The sequence below is a fragment of the Chionomys nivalis genome, chromosome 1 (genome assembly GCF_950005125.1).
Source record: "Chionomys nivalis chromosome 1, mChiNiv1.1, whole genome shotgun sequence".
In the NCBI taxonomy this organism is placed as follows: domain Eukaryota; kingdom Metazoa; phylum Chordata; class Mammalia; order Rodentia; family Cricetidae; genus Chionomys; species Chionomys nivalis.
The window spans coordinates 201,810,776-201,815,625 of NC_080086.1; the positions used below are offsets into that span (position 1 = coordinate 201,810,776).

The 4,850-nt window shown below is 39.2% G+C and overlaps 1 pseudogene; it reads right to left on the reverse strand.

Annotated features, from left to right (window-relative positions):
* Nucleotides 1–349: 349 nt before the first annotated feature.
* On the reverse strand, nucleotides 350–4,618 carry LOC130869759 (NADH-ubiquinone oxidoreductase chain 5-like; annotated as a pseudogene).
* Nucleotides 4,619–4,850: the final 232 nt, after the last annotated feature.

Consider the following 4,850-nt stretch of genomic DNA (forward strand, 5'->3'; position numbering starts at 1 on the left):
AGTTTAGCGGTTACTTTAGGTTGTTTGGGTACTTCTTTGAAGCCCTCACCTATTTATGGGGGATTGTGTTTAATTGTTAGTGGGTGCTCTGGTTGTCTGGCGGTGTTGGGGTTTGGGGGTTCATTTTTAGGGTTGATAGTATTTTTAATTTATTTAGGGGGGATGTTAGTTGTATTTGGTTATACTACTGCTATGTCTGCGGAGGATTATCCTGAGGCGTGGGTGTCAAGTTGGTTAGCAATTGGGATTTTGGTGATAAGTATTTTTATAGAGGTTGGGATGTTATTTGTAACTAAATATTATGAAGGTTTAGATGTGGTATTAGAGTTTAATAGTATAGGGGGGTGAGCTATTTATGATGGTGATGGGTTGGGATTAATGGGTGAAGGGGGTGCTGGTGTAGCTGCTTTGTATAGTTGCTCTGCATGGTTGATGGTTGTATCTGGTTGAACTTTGTTTATAGGTGTATTTATTATTATTGAAATTACTCGTGGGAACTAGGTGAGTAGGATGATTGGTAGACAGATGAAGGTGATTAGGAAGGAGAGAAAATATAGTTTTACTAATCCTTTTTGGTTACTTAGTGTAGAGGAGGTAAGTGTGTGTAAGGTGGAAGTAATTTTTGGAATAGTTTTTTCTAATCAAATGAGGTCTAGTAGGGTTAGGGCTGTTTTGAAGCTTATGTTCAGTGTTTTTATAGGGAAAAGTCGGTGTACGATTGTAGGGAAGTAACCTAGGGAGGTTGAGAATGAATTTGTGGATGAGGGTTTTGTCGTTGTAAGGCTATTGGTTAAGTTATTTAGTTCTAGTGCGATTGCAAATCCTGCAATTGTAACTATGATGGCTGTAGTTTTTAGATATCAGGGCATGGTTATTACTTGGACGGTTGTTGGTGGGATATTATATGAGATAAAAAATCCTGCCAGGATGCTTCCTAGTGCTAATCGTTTGATTGGGTTGATTAATGAAGGATTGTTTTCATTTATAACAATTGTTGGTGGGAAGCGAGGTTTAGTTATAAGGACAAAGTAAATAATTCGCATGCTGTATACAGCTGTTATTGAGGTGGCTACTAGTGTAATTAATAGGGCTCAGGCGTTGGCGTAGCAGGTGTTGGCTGCTTCGATGATTAGGTCTTTGGAGTAAAATCCTGTGAGAAATGGTATTCCTGTCAGGGCTAAGCTGCCGATTGTAAGGCATGAGGATGTGAATGGTATGGCTTTTGCTAGTCCTCCTATTTTTCGAATGTCTTGTTCATCATTAAGGCTGTGGATAATAGATCCTGAGCACATGAATAGTATGGCTTTGAAGAATGCGTGGGTGCAGATGTGAAGGAAGGCCAAGTAGGGTTGGTTAATTCCTAGTGTTACTACTATAAGTCCTAATTGGCTTGATGTTGAGAATGCTACGATTTTTTTGATGTCGTTTTGGGTTAGTGCGCAGATTGCTGTGAATAGTGTGGTCATAGCACCTAAACATAATATAGCTGTTAAGATAGTGTTGTTATTGGTGATAAGGGGGTGGAACCGGATTAGTAGGAATACACCTGCGACAACTATTGTGCTTGAGTGTAATAGTGCTGAAACTGGAGTTGGGCCTTCTATGGCTGAAGGTAATCACGGGTGGAGTCCGAACTGGGCTGATTTTCCTGTAGCTGCGATTAAAAGTCCTGTAAGGGGGATGATGTTGGGGTAATCTGTAATGAAGATCTGTTGAAGTTCTCATGAGTTAGTTTTTGTGCAGAATCAGGCTATTGCTAAGATGAAGCCGATATCGCCGATACGGTTGTATAGGATAGCTTGGAGGGCGGCTGTGTTTGCGTCGGTTCGTGCATATCATCATCCGATTAGAAGGAATGATATAATTCCTACGCCTTCTCAGCCGATGAAAAGTTGGAATAAATTGTTGGCTGAGGTTAGGATAAGTATTGTGATTAAGAATGTTAATAAATATTTGATAAATCGGTCTAGATTTGGGTCTGTATGCATATATCATGTGGAAAATTCTATAATTGATCAGGTAACGTATAGGGCTACTGGCAGGAAAACGATTGAGAAGAAGTCAAACTTTAGGCTTAGTGAAAGTTTAATAGATCCGATGGTCATTCAGTGTCAGTTTGTAATAATCAGTTCTGCGCCGGAGTTAAAGAAGGAAGATAAGGGGATCAGACTGATGAAGAATGCGTATTTGATGCATGAGGTTACATAGTTGGGGAAGTCGATGTGTTTTGTGATATTGGTGAATGAGATGGCTATGGGAAATGCTAGGAGTAAAAAGATAAGGAAAATGGAAGATGTAATAATGTTTATTACTTTCATTTGGAGTTGCACCAAGTTTTTGGTTCCTAAGACCAACGGATTACTTCTATCCTATAAAAGTAAGAAAGCCGTACGTTTAAGTACGGTGGCATGAGTTAGCAGCTCTTGCATGCTTTCTTGGTTAATAAGGGTTGTCATATCCTGTCTTCAGATTCACAGTCTGATATTTTCTTTGAAACTATATTAACACGGTATGGGTCCTAAGATTAGTTTGGGGTTAATGGTGAGTAGGATGAGTGGGAGGATGTGGAGGGCTATTAGTGTTGATTCTCGTGTGTGTGATGGTTGGAGGTTATTTATGTGGTTAACTAGTTTGCCTCGTTGGGTGGTGATTAATATGTACAGAGAGTAGAGAGAGGTGATGATAATGTTGGCCCCTAGCAGAATAATTGATGGGTTTGATCAGGAGAATAGGGAGACTGTGATTATTAGTTCTCCAATTAAGTTGATTGATGGTGGTAGGGCGAGGTTGGCTAGGCTTGCTAAGATTCATCATGTAGCTATTAGTGGGAAGATTATTTGTAACCCTCGAGCTATGATTATTGTTCGACTGTGAATACGTTCGTAGTTTGTATTTGCTAAGCAGAACAATAAGGAGGATGTTAGGCCGTGGGCGATTATTAGTGCTGTGGCTCCCATGAAGCTTCATGGAGTTTGGATTATAATGGCAGCAATAACTAGGGCTATATGGCTGACTGAAGAGTAGGCGATGAGTGATTTTAGATCGGTTTGTCGGAGGCAAATGGAGCTGGTTATAATTATTCCCCATAGTGATAAAAGAATGAATGGGTAAGCTATGTAATTGGTTACGGGGTCCAGGATTATGGATAGTCGTATTATGCCATATCCTCCTAATTTTAGTAAAATTGCTGCCAGGATTATGGATCCTGCAATGGGGGCTTCTACATGGGCTTTGGGGAGCCATAGGTGTACTCCGTATAGGGGTATTTTAATTATGAAGGCTGTAATACAGGCCAGTCATAAAATATTATTGGACCATGTTTGGTTGATTGGTGAGGAGTTTAATGTTATTAGGATAAAGTTTAGGGTTCCTGTGGAGTTTTGAATATAGATTAGGGCAATTAATAGGGGGATTGATCCCACTAGAGTATAGAATAGAAAGTAGATTCCTGCGTTAAGTCGTTCTGTTTGGTTACCTCATCGTGTAATGATGATGAGGGTGGGGATTAGGGTAGCCTCAAATAAGATATAAAATATAATGAGTTCGTTGGCAGAGAATGTCATGATGAGGAGAATTTGAAGTGTTACTAGCAAGGAGATATATAGTTTTTTGTTATATTTATGTTCATTTTTGATATGGTTTTGGCTGGCTAGGAGTATAAGTGGTAATAGTCAGGTAGTTAGGACTAAGAGGGGGGCGGATAACGGGTCTGCGGAGAATATGGTAGAGAAGCTTAAGTTGTTTTCGTTGTTTTGTCATAAAAGGTTAATTGAAATGAGGTTGATCAGGAGGCTATAAGTTGTCACATTGATTCACACTTTTTTGTTATTCGAGAGTCATGTTAGGGGTAGAAGTATAAGTGATGGTAGGATAATTTTTAACATTGTAGTAAATTAAGGTTTTGTACGAAGTCAGAGCCATAAGTGTTTGAAATTTTTGCTAGTAGGGCTAGTCCTACAGCTGCTTCGCAGGCGGCGAATACTAGAATAACAATGGGAATTGGGAATATAACTATTGAGTGTGTGTTTAGAGGTGTAATTGTTGCTAGGATAAATAGAGAGAGTATTATTCCTTCTAAGCACAGGAGGGTAGATATCAGGTGCGATCGGAATATAAGGGTGCCTAGGAAAGAGAAAGTGAAGGCCAGTGTGATATTGAGTGCGGCAGGTGTCATTATTTGGTAATTATGATATTATCATAATCTAATGAGTCGAAATCATTAATTTTAGTTAAACTAATTACCAACTATTCGGTTCATTCTAAGCCTTTTTGTGTTCATTCATATGCTAGGCCTAGGGCTAGAATTGTGATGAGGATAAATGCAATGGTAGTTGGTATATTTATATTAGGGTATTGCATGGCTCAGGGTAAAGGTAGTAGTAGTGCAATTTCAAGGTCGAATAGGAGAAAAGTAATGGCTACTAGAAAGAATTTTATTGAGAAAGGCAACCGGGCCGAGCTTATGGGGTCAAATCCGCATTCATATGGGTTGGCTTTTTCTGTATATATATTTAGGTGGGGAAGTCAGAAGGCCACGGAAATTAGGATTATAGCTAAGGTAACATTTACTAGTAGGATAAGTGCTATGTTAATTACTTTCTTCTAGGGTAGACTAGAACTAACTGATTGGAAGTCAGATGTACTTGTTATACTAAGAAAGTATGATCCTCATCAATAAATGGATACATATAGGAATAACCACACTACGTCTACGAAGTGTCAGTATCATGCTGCTGCTTCGAAGCCAAAGTGATGCTTAGATGTGAAGTGAAATTTTAATTGTCGAAGAAGGCAAATAGTAAGGAAGGTTGATCCGATAATTACGTGGAGACCATGAAATCCGGTTGCCA